The sequence below is a fragment of the Dendronephthya gigantea genome, unplaced genomic scaffold (assembly GCF_004324835.1).
Source record: "Dendronephthya gigantea isolate DGI-Jeju-01 unplaced genomic scaffold, DenGig_1.0 000150F, whole genome shotgun sequence".
Lineage (NCBI taxonomy): Eukaryota > Metazoa > Cnidaria > Anthozoa > Malacalcyonacea > Nephtheidae > Dendronephthya > Dendronephthya gigantea.
The window spans coordinates 465,389-484,937 of NW_021163160.1; the positions used below are offsets into that span (position 1 = coordinate 465,389).

Consider the following 19,549-nt stretch of genomic DNA (forward strand, 5'->3'; position numbering starts at 1 on the left):
AATCGTATATTCATCGAGATGTTCATGCTGATGTGTTGAAGACGTTTTGTCGGTTTTGAGCGTATTTACTCAACTATTTTGGTACTTCTAAATATCATGAACAACAACGGGCTCCCATAAGGAAATTTCAAGGCAATTGGTTGTGGTATTATCTCAGAAATATCTTGGTATTAAAGTGTTTGAATTTGATCAAATACAGACATACAGTATCCATGTTCGCTCAAAGTCAAACGGCCAAATCGCTAAACAAACAAATGTGTCCTATTTTTTTATTCTAGAGAAGCCAAATGACGTATTCTACTTTACTGCGATCTCTTCAGCAAGCTGTGGTCAAAGAGAATATCATTGCAATGATAGGTATATATGAATAAATACCGTATTTATTCATATTTACTTTACCGTAATTTTATGATGCGTCTTCGCTTGTCTCTTATATTATTGACATAATTTAGCGATATTTTATCCTATATCAACGATTGTCCGTGCTCTATTTTTGTATATTAACCATAATCCTTGCTCTATTTTGATAAATTTGATGTTAGAGGGCAAGTTATTTGTTTAAAATCAATGCTGTGTATGTCTTTTGATATTAAATTTAATCTCCTACAGGTTACCTGAGAGTCCCATTTTAGCCTGTCATTTTTCAAATTCACATTTATAATTATTTTAGTCAAATAACAAATCAAGTTTCCATAATTTAGTAAAATCATTTTCTTTTGCAAGTAAGGTTTGCAACTGAACACATTCTATTATTTTGTTGCAGGTAAAGGCAGAATTTGGAAGTGAAATGTCAAATGTGCAAGAACTATTAGTCCATGGTATGGTTGGCAAATTTCAATCTATCAAGAGTTGTCAAGAATGCCAAATATTGTGCCAAGAAGTTTGTATTGCGTCTTTCGAACCAGATAGAAACAACAAACAAGATTGGCCTATTTGGCCGCACAGAGAATCAGGTAAATGATCATGCAATTAGTATACTATAATTTTCCCAAGGAAAAATTACAATGTCACCTGTAGTTTATTGCCCCACAATCTACTATTTTGACTGTCTTTATCCAATGCTTAGTGTACCGATTATAGTTTTGGTAACCTAACTAGATTTTCTGCTATAATTGATAAACAATTTGTTTTTCAAAGAAGACATTCAGATCAACACAGCTAGTGGTTGCTTTAGGTCTAACTGAAAAAGAATCTCTCCTTCATGCTAGGAAACCTTGTGGGCTGATTTGACTTTTTTAATGATTATTGATCAATTTATCTTAGGTTGATGACTCCATATACAGATGATGAAATACAAATAATAAAAAAATGGCCATGGAAGAACATGCTGGGAAGTGAGTTTCTGTGGATAAATTTATAAAGAACTTGACATTGATTGTCGAAAATTGTAAATATTTGTTTGGCTGTTTTTGTAAATAGTCCTGCAGGAGTAATTGTAAATAAGCAACTGTGACCAAGTTTAATATATTGATTTTTTGTTTCCTGGTAAATATGTGTCATTAATTTTGATTTAGATATGATTACTGATGTACTGCATTTTAAATTGCAGTAGGTAAAAAGGTGCTGCTTTGACCTCAAATGTAGTGCTATTTAAACACCCAAAGGTGTTATTCTGACACCAGAATGGGCGTTAATTTAGCACCAGGGATTGGAGTTAATTTAGCACCCAGGTCATGGTGTTAAAATAGAACCTCGACAGCACCTTTTTGGTGCTAAATTGACACCTTCAAATTAGCAGTGTTGTTATTATAACTTTATTTTAAAATTTAGCGGAATCCAGCAGAATTGGTGAGAGTTATCTAAGTTAATTAATGTACAACGTTTCGACACATATTGTCTCATTTCTCATTTTTAAGAGTCTCGCCATAGCCATAGGTGTTTTTAGAAGATTTCTTTCTTCTAACCTTACTGGTAAAAAGTTCTATTTGTTTCTCACGGAAACATATATACGAACTTCTAATCCCCGGAAATAGAGCCTAGTAAAACATCATCGTTCTACCTTAAGTGGCCAATTGATTAAAGCAATTACGTTACGTAACAATCTCATTATGTCAAAGCTTTAATTAGTATCCGACGCTTATTTTTCTTACCGCGAGTTTTAGTGAGAGAAATGAATTTTTCTGAATATCAAGATATTCGGTTTTAAATATATAATGAACTACTTGGTTTCCTTCGCATCCAACATATGGACGCTCGTCACTGGTGAGTTTATTAATGAGTTTAATATCATATAGTCTTGGGTTCATGGGACAGGGTGACATCGAAACCACATTCTTGAGTCAGCGCGATTTCGTCCGCGGTAAAGCGAGACTTGGAACCAAACGAATACGATCGCGAAAATCTTTCAAATTAAAACAAAAACAAAAACAGCGGAACCAATTAACCAAATAATTTTCATATGGTTATGAAATCACCCGGTCCCTTTCGGAAACAGTCAAAGGTTATATAATTGCTAAATCTATTTCAGTATTCGGCAACATAGAGCCTCATTTAAAATTTTTAATGATTAAATATGCAGGGTTTTTTCGCGTAGTCTGTATTTTTATTTTGGGTTAGACAATCCAAAAGACATTGGATTGTCTTTTGGATCGTTAATGACGACAGTAATTAAATAGAAACATTCGCGTTGCTTAGTTACTGCATAAGCCAATCAAATTAATTAGAATAAAGTTGATCAAGCAATTAAATATAAAGAACAAAATGATGGGCCAATCAAATGCTTGGAACAATATAGAGAACCAATCACAGCGCAATGTGTTTCTTTGTTACGTCACTGGTAACTGACGCTGACGCACCCAAAGCTAGGATTGATTTAGCCAATCAGATTGCATGGAACGATGCCAGCCAATAGGATAAGTCGGATTGCATGGAATAAAATAAATTAGCCAATCAAATTACCATAGAACAAATATACAAGACTTCTATGTTCGTAATGGTGAAATTTCGCAAGGTAGGTGAAGTTTTTGTAAATTGTCGCGCGAATTCACCGAAGTTTGGTTTTTTGGAAAGCAGAAGCTGGACAGCGTGATGCCCTTGGAACTTTTTAAAGAAATAAATGTTTTCTGAACTTGTGTTTGTTTCTTGTTTGCTTTTGAGCGAGAAAGGGAGCGGTGAAGAACAGTTTTTATGTTATCGAGACTCATTGACAATGACAATAATTTGGTCGTATCTGTTGAACGTTGGTACTTTACTGGCTTCCTGCCTTAGGGTTTATGATAATATATATCCAACAGTGAATGCATGTAGTCAGATTACACTGGTATTTACAATAGTAATGAAAAGAAAAGCTTCATCTTGCTTGCAAAAGGTTCACTGAGAGCGGTCGTTCCATATCAATGACGTATTCTTTCTTACTTTATGACGCTTATTGTCGTTTTCAAAATTCCAGATGCACGTGCATGTGTGCAACACTGAGCTATATATTATTATATAGATCAATGATCTATGTGTTTCGAAAAATGTTTCGAAAACACAATATGAAATGTGGAATCAAATAACAGATAAAACACTGGGAAGAGTTTAAAATATTATCAGAACTGAAAGAACTAGCTGTGAAAAGGAACAACTCTTTTATAATCCTTGAAATGGTAGGAGTCTATTTTGTTTATTTCGAGGTTTATTTCGTATTTGCTGTACGAATACATTTTATGACCTTGGTACAGTATGTCGTTTTGCTCGGTTTTGCGAAGACGTGACCGACTATTTAAGGCTTTACATCATCGTTTTAACTTTAAAAAGAGTTCTTAAGAGTGTAATTCGAAGTTTTAATACAACAAATATCACTTTAAAGGTTTATAGAGTCGACTGCAATAACTGCATGAATTTAATAATCGAAAAACAACATTCGACGTTCACTGCTTGCTTATTTATATTATTTGTGCTGTTTTGATGTTTTGAAGGTTTAGCTATAATGAAGTATTAACTCTCACTTAAACTGTGAAAGTCTATAACTTAATGCAACGGAAAGCAGCAGGAAAACGGGTGATTTCACTTCATCTTTACGACTGTGTTTGTTTCCGAAAAATTTTAAACATCAGCTATCGGCTTTACATTTAGGACATTTCATAATATTGAAGGTTAGGTCTGGCTAGCTCAGAAAATATTTTACTTCGTTTGAAATGGAGAGGGTTTGCTGCATGCATGTATTAATTTCTAGTAGTATTGACTGTATGCGGAGCGGATTTTCATGAACTTCCATGCAGCTATCTGAATTTTTGAATGATGATTTATTCGAAAGACGAGAATTAAAACCGAACGTGAAGGGCTTGAAGGCAAGAATTTAATGAGAAGAAAGGATTTTTGTTTTTTTTAATTACATTCAAAATGAAAGGACAGTTATTTAACTGAACACAAATAAAATATTATTGATCCAGCTTCAAAACAACGATGTCGACAAGAGTTTTAGTCATGAAATGAAATATATATCTGCATGATTGCAAGAAACAACTGAAGTTGACAATCTCATGCATGATTTAAAAAAAAAAACAGGGCGATGTGTATAAATAGCCAAATGAGAGTCATTTTATCCACGGAATAAATGTTTTATATCAGAAAAGCGGACCATAGGTTAGTCGGCGATTACAATTTACAAAGTTTATTCAAAAACCAAACGGCAACCCGAAACTAGCGAAAGGAGGAAATTTCAAAAAAGGTTGAATGTTGATGTTTATGTTTTGGATCACTACAAAGTAAAGTTTATTGTTATACTTTACTAAATTCATGAATTGTAGATTAAAAGATCATGCAAGTCAGTCAGTACTAAACACAAATAAAATGTTATGAATTTCAACTCAAGTCGACAAGGATTTTAAAACAATTTAGCTATTCATATACAACAAACGATTGAAGTTGACATACTCTAGAGTTAGTAGAACAAACTCTGCTGCCGATATTTCTTCGCACGGTCTTTTTTCAAAGATGAAAGGGAAACAAAAAATAGATTCAATACAATAGACAACATAGTAATTTCATCGTTTCATTGTTTTTCTTTGCGAATTTCGGTATTATCACACAGACAGGTGTAATAATAAATATGCATCTGTTATTACAACACATAAGATATATCTATAATTGCAACACATGCGAGTATTATCCATTATTTATTGCAATGGTGGAAAAACTGGAAATGATAGAATTTATTGCAATGGTGGAAATGATACTCTTAAGTCACTACTCTATTTAATACTACCGTATATGATACCCGTTTTATATCAAACATTTATACCACAATCAGTCGTATCACTCATATGGTCGTATGTCATTGGTACGTAATCAGCACTAGACTGCTGGCTCATGTCTTTCATTCTTCAGCGGCCATCCTCACAGAGCATGCCCAACTGACGTGGCAATAGCCTATAGAAGAGTATACGAAATTTATTTCATAATACTCATCGCAGTTTTCGATCTCGAAAACCATAATTTTCTACATAAAGACTTTTAAAATACAGCAAGGAATCTATCCAGGAAAAAAACTTACTCTTAACCGTGTGGAATTTAATGTACGGAATATATTTCTTTAATACACGGGTTGCTGAATACTGAATTCATTGAACGTCCGTCATTCAAATTACATGAATATTATATAATTGGAAAATTGGGATTCATTCTAAATTACTGCATATGGTATTGTATTATTATTATTATCATTATTACTACATATCTATATAAAGATCTTGCGCATTTCACGTATAGTTGTGATATTTTTCTGTTTTTCTATGTTTTTGCTAATAGTCTGGCCGGAAAGGTTAAGCAATATATTCGTCTGGAAAGCACCAAGATATTTAGGAAGTGACTATAATTATTTTTAACCAGCATGTAAAGTTTTTTTTGTAAACAGACTTCACCAGATTATATTTACAGAACTCTGGTCCCTACTCTCCTTTGCATTTAGTTTGGAAATCAGGAATTAGAATTAGGTAGGATCCCAAATCAAACTTCAGAATTCAGGTGGTACTTTGTGCTCAATTTCTTTGCAAAGAACTTTTATTTGCTAGTGGTGTATAATAATGCTACAAGTACAGTCTAGCAAGTTTTTGAAAATTTTTGCCACCTCAAATTAATGGATGTTGTAATGTTCCGAGAGTCATTTACATGATATACGCTGCTCTCTTGACATGTGAATTACTTCCTGTGTATTCATCAATGATAAAATATAATAATACAGTCCGTAGCTATTATTTGGAATATATTTGTACAGTAATTACACCCAGTAAGCTTCAATTGTACCTGCATTAATTCATGAAAACTGCATGTAGGATTCCATTTCAAAACTTTTAGGCAATCATCTACACCACATCAAATTAATGTTTACCTTCTGCCCTGCTGTTTATACAATACTTATAATATATAGGCAAGCAGTTCTAGAATATAAAATCCAACATCCTAATTCCAATGTCCGATATATCTAGTACAAGAAAAATGATAAAAATATATTCATTCTTTTGCATAACATCTTTCCTTGCAAAAAATCAGTAAAATAAACTAAATGTGAACAAATTATTTGTATATGGTGAGCCAAAATGTTGAATCTCACTGGCATTTGCTGATCCTTGTTATCTTTATGGGTTGCACTATGTTTTTCTGGAGGTGGCTGGCTGACTATCACTGTTGGCTCCTCATTCACATTAGGTTACCTCTCAGGGGCTCCGTATCCGGGGGGGGACAGGGGGGAGGGGGCATGCCCCCCCAGGATTAAAACCTGTCGGAAATTTACGAACACTGCATGTTGTCGGAGTATATCAATCATAACAGGGACTAAGCTATTTTTGCATTTGTGGCTGTGTTATGCTGAACAACCCAAAAGTATTTGAACTATCAGAAAATAGACGCGGTTGTTTCTAATATTATACGGTACGACACTACCCCAATTTTTTACTGTTGTCGCGCAGGTTAAACTAGCTGTTTCCTCCGAACGTTTCCAGTTTCCGATAAACATAGTTTCTATTAATATAACATTACGCAAGGAATGTAATTTTCGAAATGTCGGAGATTGGCGCGATCAAATAATGAACGGCGATGTAGCTTCGACCGCATTTATTGTTCAATGAGTTTATACAGTTTATTGCATTATATGGTGACCGTCTAAAGAAACACCAGCATGTTCCGTATCAGAATGCTGGAGCTACAGCAAATCCTTTTCAAGTTAGTACTTTTAGTCAAACGGTTCCTGACGTTTATACAAAGATAAGGTACCACGATAGTACAGCGGAAGAACTAAACTGATGAGAGGATTGAAGCAATTGCGAATATGTTTATATTTTTGTTATAAACAAATGTTGCGTATAGAATACGCTGTATGCTCATCCACTAAGATTACAAAGCTATAATAGAGTATCGTGAAATAACGTATCTTTTTTTTGTTAATGCATGTGGATTAGAAATCTCTGTAATACAGTTTTCCCACAAACAGTTAACTGTATCAAAAATTATTCAACTACTCAATTTAAAAGCGTATATGTAAAACGTGAATATTTATCGGTCATATTCATTGTGCATGAAGCGTCAATTTAAATTAGTAGACGTAGCTCGTGATCTTTGTCATAGCAAATGCATGCGCATCCTTGCCCAAAACCTCTGTCAGTTTTATCAATATTCGTTACTTTTTTCTTATAAAGATGTCGGGAAAAAAACGAGCTGGTCGGAATAATCCTGCCTTTGGCCACCCTACATTAGCACACCCAGGGCGCCCTTGTTACCTCTATGGCAACACCATGACAAGACCTCGCCGAGTAACTGGTGCTACTGCAAAGGGTTGGGTTACTAGTATTGTTTTAGGGGTACTATTCTTTGTGCTAGATTATAAGCTAGAAGCTTACAGTTTCTGTGAAATAATTAGCCATCAAAATCAAGATCTGCAAGATGAATCCTTGAGTCTGCAAGAAAAATCTTTTTCCTTCATGTTTCTTACCATCCTTGTAAGGGTTGCTTATTCTGATTTGTTGATCTGTTACCTCTTTAATTAAGAATGAAAATTGAAATTTGTATTTGTCCTCCTGGTTTTAATCTAAGCTCTGCCTGATTGTCTTGTTCGATGTCAGCCTTAGGCAAATCTTACAGTATTGACAGGTAAAGACCTCGGTTGGTCTTGTTCCTCATTGACACCAGCTTTAGTATCAAGCTGCTATCGACGATACTGGACGAAACGAGCTGTGGGGATGATAACCTTAAACCACAACCATCATAGATATGTATTTCATCATGAAACAACAAATACTCTGCAATGCTCTTATGTCTGGTTTGGTTTTAAGCTACTGCACGTATTCCTGTAAACAGTGCATCTGCCTCTGTTTGGCGAGGTGATTAAAAGAGCCTAGAAATCTTTGCACAACTTCTACATTCTCTGCCCTGCCACATCTATATAGGTTGTCATGCGTCTTGCAAGCATTCCAGTATCTGAAACCCACCTTTTTATCCCATATCAGGCATACAGTATGTGTGAATTAAAACTTGGTCCTAGCCCCGCTGTCCATGCAGCCAAAAACTAGACGATCTCTCAAACTGATCAATAGTTTCATATAGTTGATGTTCAGAAATGTATCTTGTACTGGTACGAATGGAACAATCGCAGGTTCTTGCATTTTGGCTCTCTGATAGTGTTTTAAGTATTTCCAAAGTATTTTCTTACACTCAGTTCCCACCAAGCTGTTCAACGTCGTAATCTTCGTAATCTCGTTTTCAGCCAGCGTCTCTCATAGTATTCTCCATGAAGAAGGCAGGTCTGGAGGTTTGGTTGGTCTTGTTTCTCATTGACATCAACTTTCGTACCAGGCTATTATTCATACTGTCCGTAAAGTGTTCCAGAAAACTCAAGATTACCGTCGTTTCTTGCGAAGAACCGTGGAGATGATAACCTTAAACCATACCCCATCATAGATACTTATTTCATCATGAAACAACAAATATACTCAGCAATGCTGCTATCTCTGGTTTAGTTTAAAGCTATTCCTGTAAACAGTGCATCTGCCTCTGTTTGTCGAGGTAATTAACAGAGCCTAGAAATCTTTGCACAACTTCTACCTTCTCTGCCCTGCGACATCTATCTATGAGGTTGTCATATGTCTTACACTGACTCCATTCACTTTTTCAGACTCTATGTGGTACTCACCTGGCAAGCACTCCAGTATCTGAAACGACCACATTGTTCTATTTGGACCCCGCTATCTTCTCTTTGATATGTTGATTTGTTGGAAGATTATTCTATTTTTTACATATCTCCGATCCTAATTGACAGGTTCTTGATCGTCTTCCCCCTCTATTTTCTTCAATTGTTCAATCGTGGTCTCGTTTAACTTTCTAGCTTTCTCAAGGGTCCAATCTTTCTCGCGTGAATTAATTAAAGCCTGGTTCTAGCCGCACTGTCCAGACGATCTCTCAATCTGATCAATAGTTCCATGTAGTTGCTGTTCAGAAATGTATCTTGTACTGGTACGAAGTGGAACAATCGTAGATTCTTGCATTTTGGCTTTCTGATAATTTTAGTGTTTAAATATTTTCCTAACGTTGTCATTTAAATCATCTTAATCTTGCTTGCAGCCTGCGCTTCTCATAGTATTGCGCTTCTCAATGCAGAAGGGAGGTCTGGTAGTTTGGTTGGTCTTGTTTCTCATTGACATCGGATTTTGTATCAGGCTACTATTTATACTGTCCGTAAGAATTTCCGTCGTTTCTTGTGAAGAACGTGGAGATGATAACCATAGATACCCCACCATAGATACTTTTTTTATCCTGGTACAACAAATACTCAGCACTCTCTGCTTTGGTTCAAGCTGTATTCCTCTAACAGTGCATCTGCCCCTGTTTGGCGAGGTGATTAACAGAGCTTAGAAATCTTTGTGCAACTTCTACCTTCTCTGCCCTGCGCCATCTATTCATTCACTTTTTGTGGTTCTCACCAGGCAAGCACTCCAGTATCTGAAACGCATCTTTATATTCCATATCTAGCGAGTTTATGGACTCGACCACATTACTTGCCTTTTCCACATTATTTATTACGATCCTGATATTTTTCTTTGATATATTGACTTGTTGAAAGATTATTTTATTTCTTTACATATCTCCAAACCTAATTGACAGGCTCTGGTGTTATAATTAAGAAGACACATTACTCAGCCTTCTTAGACTGATGTTATATGAAGATACATTACTCTGCCTTCTTAGACTGGTGTTATATCAAGACACATTACTCTGCGTTCTTAGACTGATGTTATATGAAGACACATTACTCTGCGTTCTTAGACTGATGTTATATGAAGACACATTACTCTGCCTTCTTAGACTGATGTTATATGAAGATACATTACTCTGCCTTCTTAGACTGATGTTGTCAAGACACATTACTCTGCCTTCTTAGACTGGTGTTATATGAAGACACATTACTTTGCCTTCTTAGACTGATGTTATATGAAGACACATTACTCTGCGTTCTTAGACTGATGTTATATGAAGATACATTACTCTGCTTTCTTAGACTGATGTTATATGAAGATACATTACTCTGCCTTCTTAGACTGATGTTGTCAAGACACATTACTCTGCCTTCTTAGACTGGTGTTATATGAAGACACATTACTCTGCCTTCTTAGACTGATGTTATATGAAGATACATTACTGTAGCTGCCTTCTTAGACTGAAAGGCTATTACACCTTTGCTTTAACTTCAAAAAGTGTTTTTGAAAGTGTAATTTGAATTTTGGTATCAAAAATACACACTATATTTATAAAGTATAAAACTTTTAGCCGCCGGCGTCGACTGCAAAATACAGAATAAAATAACATTTGAAGTTTTTTCTTTGTCTGCGAAGATTTTGTACTGTTTTGATCGTTTGAAACTTCGATTTTAAACCATTACTTAATTGCTGGCGTGGTATAATGCTGCAAAATTGAACGGGCAATGTTTACACTAGCTTTATGATTATTTTTGTATTGAATGATGGAAACATTAGCTATATATAATATACTCGGTAAAATATAATAATGATTGATTTGAGTTTTGTGTCATTTCGTAATATAAGTTTAGGTCAGGTTAACTCAGGAAATTCTGTACTTGGTTTGAAATAGCGAGGGGCTACTGCATGCATGTATTTCTAGTATGTATCTAAATTAGCGTGCCACGATCTTCATATCGATCATCTATAGTTTCGGTACATGATATGGCTGAGGATATGGTCATCTCTGACGTAAAGAAAGGTTATATGAGAGATATTTCACCGTATGCAAGCTTCCATGGTTTCCATTGCTGAAATCTTGTTTACATTTCGCAGACTTGTAGACTTATCCTGGATACTAAATTTTTCACTATCCATCCCACCACCACCACCACCGCATTTTTTTTTGCTACGTGACGTAATAATAGACGGGCCACGTGCTCTATCTTTAATTCTTAAAGTTCTGCATGGTACTGACTGCAAGCTTCGTTGCTTCTGAAAAGCATCATCTTGATAGTTTAGAATTCTACGCAAATTATGTTCATGTAATTTAGGAAACGTACAAACAGCATTTTATCGATTCTCTGGCTGAAATTACGTAGTAACTAGTGCACTTCACGTTAATCGTCGTGTTTGGCTGATGCAAGCTCTGGATTTCATCTTGAACAGCAGACAAAACGTTTTCAGCAAACTTTATTAGCGATCTTCTCGTTTAGATTCAATCCATTCAGTCGAAACTCAGAAAAGTCCTAAGCTTAAAAAACTATAATTAAACCTTATCCACACGTTTGATCACATTTCTCACTTCTCAACCTCATATTTAGTAGACTTAATTAAGTTTGAAATGTTTTACAGAACAACCACGATTCATTTGCCAAATTGAAATACGAGAATCTACAATCTAAGTCCACAATAAAAAAACTTCTGTATGTTGGAGCATGTCATTCATTTATGCTCTCCGCCATATCACAAAAAATTCAACAACTCTCCAACAAAATTCCTCACAAACTTGCGTACAAGTTCTTCAGCTGTTTGATTTAATTTTTGTAAGTTTCTTCCACGCAAAGCTCTGAAAGTACTCTACGCTTTTGTACGTAGGGACGAATTTTGAAACAGAGCGAATTTTGTATAAGACCCATAACTTATTTCACGAAATCTTCCTCTCTGTCTTTTTCCTGACTCAACCTTGCAGCTGGTTGCTTTCAAGTATACAGTATTACTCCATGCGGTTTTTACGTTTTTTTATGTTTCATTTCCAATTTTTGCTCAGTATTTTATAAACACCAAAAAAGATAAAGTTTAAACCAGTTTTTTCATGGCAATTATCAAGACTAATTATCACGAGTAAAAACTACTACTAAAATTTCTGCAATCTGGTTGGCTACGCTACGTCTCGGTGCGATTTTTCATTTTTACAAGTTTTTTTTCTAAAAAAAATACCTCTGGCTAATACATGGCTCTTGATTTCTATGATAAGATAGACGTCGCCCTCATTCGATAATAGAGACCTTAAGATACACCAAATCTACGACGCTGACGTGAATCAATACTGTCTTCATTTCCACAGTTTCACAACAGGGGCCAGTTGTTCAAAAGCTGGTTAGTTTACCCGAGCTGGGTTAAAGCAAATTTAATTTTTCTAATCGCTTGTTTATGAAGTTTAAAATTTTTTTCATAAATATTTTCTGGACCGATGGAAGTAATATTTTCTAAACGGTTGTTCAGAAGCACATGATCATGAACTAAAACACTGTATTAAAATTTAACCCAGGGTTTGCGGCCCCTTTTATGAACTCCTTTTGTTAAACGAGGTCAGAGCTGTGTGTAAAACTAATTAAAACTGGGTTCCTAACACTGACACTAGCGGCTGATTTCATGTCACGTCCTCGTCGTAGATTTGGTGTATTTTAAGGTCCCTAATTAGAGTAATTGTCAGGGGCCGGTTGTATCAAGCCCGTTTAGCTTAAACGGTGGTTAAGTTCAAAATAGAAAGCAAGTCTATCGTTATCGTAAGATACTGTTTACATCTACATATTGAGTGCATAATATCCAAGTTGATTCATTCAAGAGAGACGTTAAGTGTGTTATTAAATTTTGACTTGTCTACACTCCACAGTTTAAGCTAAACGAACTTGATACAACCGGCCCCAAGTAGTCAAACAGTAGATTATTCCCACATTTTTGACTTAGAAACTATAAGATTCTTGTTATTACAGGTGATAACAGTGATGGTGCCCGTTTAGATCTTGATGACATTGAGAGAGGCCAAGGGTAAGTTTAAGCCCAGAAACTGCATTGGATTAATATTACCGTGAACGTTATGCGACCTCGGCTTATATATCCGCTATTTTTCTGGCAAAATAATTTGCTTTGGTGATTTTTGTTTCTTCAAATGCAAGTCGGAACCATTTTCTTCTTATCATACCTCGATTAAAACTTTTCATGCATTTGTTGTTAACCAGCAATATGGTGTGAGAAAACGTAACTTTTAAAATTTATATCCGTAACCATATTTCGAACAAATCTGCTTATTATGTTGACATACCTGAAATTCGACATCTTCATTGTCAGCGTGGTGTATGAGTAGAGGTATTGCAACAGTCTGCTAGTATTGAGTTAAAGATTCACTGAAATATCATTCTTACATTTGCTGACGATATTTTATCAATTTTTCACGCAGTCATGCCGCTCGTAGAACATCAGATCCAAGAGAACAATTTGTGGTATACGAAAACGTGAGTAGCTACATGAATACTTAGAGAAGAAAGCGCATGTATATCAACTATCTTTAGTCTAGTGAAGACAAGCAAATATGGTTTGGACAATTTGATACCGAGAATACAGCTATTATGACAATCCGGTAAAAATCGCAGCATCTATAGCAATATAATCCGATTTAAAGTAATGTTAGTATAACTAACAAGCCAAATACCATTTGTTGCGCGACAAAAGTGTTTATTAGCAATTTAATACATATTTACATGAAAATAATAATTAATTAATTCGCTCAGCCATTTTGCTTTTTCTTTGGTTTTACTATCCACCGTATATGAGCTGATATACGGTGAGTATAGCTCGACCAATCAAATTGCGGAATAGCTCATATACATGCAGTGAGTAGCTATACTATAACAATTTATACATATTACAACAATGATCATTGACAAGCGACAAGTTTGGCACAACATCAGGCAAGTATTTTACAAACGTTTTAACGATATTTTTTGTCTAGAATCTTTATTCTTTCTTCACCGTTGCTTTACAGCGTCGCGTGTTTTTTCTTAGCTATTAGTGATCGAGTTTGAGATGCAATCTGCGATGCAAAATCTACGGAGACTCTTTTTCATAAACAAAGTCAGAGCCGTATGTAAAACAAATTAATACTGGTTTCCTAACACACGTTTTTCATGTCACGTCCGCGTCGTAGATTTGGTGCATCTTAAACTCGCTATTTAATTGATGTGGACTGGCCATGACACCGCGGTGAAAGCTAGAACGGATGCGCAATTGTTAGAGTTTATGAACGCCATTTGACGTCAGTGTGAAAGGATCTATTATTGTTCTTTTGTTCGATTAATGTTGACTACTTGATGCGGTAGCTTCCAGCCAGAAATGTTCCTCTTCAAAATTAAATGCTAGGAGAAGGATTACTGGGTAACTCCACTACTCCAGTATTGGAATAGCACATTTAGCTACATATACCGCACTGCGAACCAGTGAAATCTTGGGTTGTTGATATTATTATAGAGCTTTAGGTTGATTACGAGTGATTAATGCCCCTTGGGATAGGATAGATCGCGGGATAAAGTTTTGGATTATCTGAAAACATGATGGAGAATCCCGTATCGTTGTTGCGAGTGAATCTTGTCGTTCCACTCAACTCGTAGTCAACTCTAAAGATCTCTATTTTCACAGGAGTGTGAGGTCCGCTTTGAACGAATTCGCTTTGAACGACGCAGTGTGCCAATATTAAGCGTCGACGAATCGACAAGAACCGAACCGGAAGCTACTACTGTCCGACCGAGGTACCGACGTTGCCCAAGACCACCAAGCAACCCCAGAAAACCTAAAATAGTTCCGGCTAGATTTCCAACAAACCGACCTGTACCATCCAACGGAAACTCACAATCAATTGCCACAAGTCCAGTTAATCAAATTGTTACAAAGAACGGTGGTTTGGATTTTGGTGAACCACCAAAACTCTGTAACCTAACCCATCGGTTGACAACACCGTCACCCCCAGTAAACAAGAAGATCTTGGAAGCCTTTTCCAACGATCCTGTTGAAGAAACTGGTGAAACCAATCCACTTGCCAAGTATTTTTCAACGCGAGGAAATACATCATCTACCTCAAAGGAAGCGGCTACTCCAACACCGTCACCCCCCAGTAAACAAGAAGATCTTCGAAGCCTTTTCCAACGATCCTGTTGAAGAAACTGGTGAAACCAATCCACTTGCCAAGTATTTTTCAACGCGAGGAAATACATCATCTACCTCAAAGGAAGCGGCTACTCCAACACCGTCACCCCCCCACAGTAAACAAGAAGATCTTGGAAGCCTTTTCCAACGATCCTGTTGAAGCAACTGGTGTAACCAATCCACTTGCCAAGTATTTTTCGACACCAGCTCCGGAAGTTAAAACAACTGTTAAGGTTGAGAAGTTTGTTGAAGTTAAAGCACCAACTTCAACCCTTCCACCAGACGAATACGTCGTTGAACAAGTTGTTGAAAACTTAGTTCAATCAGCCATTGAAGTTGGACCAACATCACCAACTTCGACACCTCCACCAGACGAAAACATCTTAAGGTCCGTTGCAAAAGATTTAGTTCAAGCAGCTATTGAGACCAGCAAAGAAGAGTTAATATCCGAGCAAATATCGCGTTTTGATTCATCTGCCTCTCAAGTTAAGAAGTTTGTAGAAGTTCAGGCGTTATTATTAAAAACGTCGACTTCGACCGTTCCACCAGACGAATACATCTTGAGGGCCGTTGCTAAAGACCTAGTTCAAGCAACTATTAAAGCAAGTCAGGTGGATTTATTCTCCGAAGTAACATTGTTAGACAGCTCCTCCTCAGATCAGCCTTGTAAGAATAAGATGTCAACAATCAACACTCGTCGGCACACGAGTTCTTTGACAGCTTTGGTTCATCCGATTCCGGCACTGCACCCTTTCATCGTTTTGACCACAGTTTCTTTACGCCTAACAAGAATCAAACATCGTTCCCGGCCTTGCCACCAACATCGAATGCAGCCGAGCAACGTTTCGTATCGCCAGCGACAAACGCTCAAAATTTTGAGCCAGCAAATCTGAGCGCGTATGCACATCCACGTCAAAATGTAGGAGACCACGCATGTCGATGCAAGAACCATCATATGGGGCACAGGAGCGATATTCAACAGCTCAACTCTTTAGTGAAGCTGGTGCTTCAACTACTAAAGAAACACCTCATGCCAAACAGCTCTCGGATGCTGAGAACCATGCAACATTGACTCCACCATCTTACGGGTCAAATTTGCCAGAACAGCCTTCTGCCCATACTGGAAACGACCTGTTTAACGTGGCAAAATCATCTACTCCTGGTGGTGGAACGTCACAGTTGTTTTCCGGGCAGCACCAGAATGATCCTTTCAAAGGTTTTAGTTCTAGTCAGGAGGAGAGCCGAAGATTTCCTTCTTTTGTAGCAGGAGATGGAGTGCCTGGTTTTTCGATCAACACCGATGCACAACATTCTTTTCAGCATACAGAAGCATCAGAGAAAGAACCTAAAGTAGGGAAATGGCCTTTCGACCACAGTGAATCGGCAGCATCTCAAGTTGAACCACCTTCCAGTCGAGACCAAAACACCTACCATGCATCTTCAGCTCAAAACTTGCACGCACCGCCATCGAGTTCAACTTTTCCTGATTTCGACCAGAAAAATTATTCACTTGGGGACACAGCCACAGTATCTTCTGATTCAGCTATGGCATTCAGTGGTATTCCTAGACCCAATACCGTATTGGGTAATCAGAGTAAGACTTCTGGCGAAACATTACCAGGCCAAGACGTTGTTGAAACTTACGATCCAATTGGAAAACAACCAGATGAACTTGCCAGCAATTTATATCCCACTGAACGCAACGCTTTTCCAGCTGTTCAATCTACAACTTCTGGCCTATATCCACCAGCAATGGTGAATGATGCTATTGACCAAGCCGCTGGTCCATCGTCGCAGAGTGTAACGCCGGCTTTCGACCCACCAGGTTTAACAACCAGCAAACCAGTAGGTCAAAGCGGCTCCTTGTACCCACCGGGAATGGATCTTGGGGAATCAAGCAAATTTCCACCGTCCAATATCAAGCGTGATGTAAACTCGGCACATTTGCCTCCGCCATCTTTAGAGATGATGAACACCACCAGCAACAATGTTGGTGAACGTTTTTCTCCTGGGCACAACCTTTTCCCAGCCACTAAGCCTGCCGCTCCAAATGAAGGGTTCTTTATGGAAGACGGCCAAAAGTTCTTGGCACAGAATCAAATTCATCTATTTTCACCAGCTGGTGCTTGGACGTCAACAGAGGACCTAACTGAGAACCAATCTGCGGCACAGAATTCCATTCCAATATCTTCATCGTATGCACCAATGGCAGGCTATCCTGGAGAAACCCAGTCGGCACAAAGGAAACTTGCTTCATCCCTTACGTCTGACAATGCCGTTAATTCTGAAGTGTCTCAGCCTGGATTTTCTATAAACAACGAGGAAAATAATCAGGTTTTACGTTCAGACGTTGTACAACCTGATACACCGCAGTTGGGACCAAGCAGCATGGTACCTTTTACTAGTAAAGAACAACTGCCCAGTAACCATCAAACAGCACGGCAACCGGCTACTCAGCCATTTGATTCGAAGGCATCAAGCGACGATGTCAAGGCTAAACCAACTCAGTGGGACGCTATTGATCCTCACGGTACTCCACGGAATACCCAACAAGCATCAACATTGTAACAAACAAGTGGAACAGTAAATGAGGGTGAAAAGTCCAGCGGGATTTTTTATACTCACCCATCGTCAAACGATCAGTCAGCACATTTTGGTAACCATGGTGTTGGCACTATCGGTTCAGCTAATCTTGAATCAAGTTTAGCCAATTTGGACACCATTATTGCTCGTGACGATGAATCTCGTGATGGTAATTCACTATCAGGTCACCAGCAAGTTCCAGCATTTGGTCACGAGCGAGTGAATTCACTCAATACAAGTGATCCCAAACTTGATACACCTCCGGCTAACACAAGCACCATCATCTCCAATGATGACCTAACATCGGGCAACCAGCAAGCACTCTCCAGTCAACATTTGGGTGCTTCGGTTACCATGTTTCCTGTTGGTATGACACCACAGAACACCAATAAAGCATCTATTGCTTCGACCGAGACCAGAGGGAGTCAACAACTGGATACCGTCGACCCAAACCAGCATCCGTCGGCCTTTATGCCAGTGAAGCCAAACTGCCCAAGCTCCCAAGACTACGAAGAAAAAGTTCGGCACTTAGAATCTCCGCTTCGTTCGCCAGTACAGCGCGAGAAAAAGGAAGCAATAATTCAAAGTGCTAAAATTCATACTTCTCTCTGGGACAATGATCCTCAATTGGCCATACCTGGTCTTATTGTCCAAACAGGGAATCGTGGAAATCAGTTTGTTCCAGTTTCCAGCCATGACCAACTTAATCGCCATGGATTCGACAACAGTTCTCAAAGAGCTATGAATGTGCATGGCCAACCGCCAAGTTCCAGTGGTATTTCGATCGACCATAATGCCAAAATATCGCAGCAACCACATTCTAATGTCGCGCCATCAGATCTGGGTATTCCTGGCTTCACACAGAATCGTAATCGATTCAGTAGTACTCCATCAAAGTTGCCAAATCCACCTGTGGCCTCCAGCGCCGCTCAGCAAACCCTGTTAGCGGCTGCTTTGCAGAGAAGTGATTGTGACTCGACATCCAGTCTTAGTCGCCAAAGTTCACTTGGTGTTTCAAGTTCAAATCAAGAACTCGCCAGTGCAAACCCTGTTCATGATGTGGTCGAAAGCCATCTAGTCTTAACCGAGGAAATATCCAACGGTGAGTATGGCTCTCTACCAAGAATAGCGATTTTTCACACCTCGATCGAAACCCGTTTTTAAATCCGCACACAAACTAAGCAACTATCGTCTCACGATGGTCCAAAATCTCACACTACTAACCATAACCTGAAAATAACAATAATCTGAGATATCAGTAATCGTTCAGTAATTTTTTAGTTAAAGTAAAGAATATAGGAAGATTAATAAAATTCTAGGATGTATAGAGAGCGACAGAAGTGTCAGCAGGGTAGACGCAGGTTCTTACAAGACATTGTGCACGGATTTCATAATTTTTAAATTGCTCAGCTATTTGTTGTCTTACAATAATTATTTGTTTCTTCGGTATTAATTATTCATTCTTCGTAACCTGCGTTTATTAACCGTCATTTGAGACGTTGGAGTCAACGTGGACGACTCTTGGCTTAGAGAAAGCATATTAAAATTAAGCGTTAATTAAGAGCTTAAAATTAAGAGTCTAGTTGTAGAATTAACGTATTACATTGTACAAATTTGCATTTTAA

The 19,549-nt window shown here is 37.6% G+C and overlaps 1 long non-coding RNA gene across 1 annotated transcript; it reads left to right on the forward strand.

The window, feature by feature from the left end:
• On the forward strand, positions 1-829 carry LOC114537093. Its single transcript, XR_003688551.1, has 3 exons — positions 1-167; positions 279-357; positions 764-829. It is a non-coding gene; the product is annotated as an uncharacterized LOC114537093 (long non-coding RNA).
• Positions 830-19,549: the final 18,720 nt, after the last annotated feature.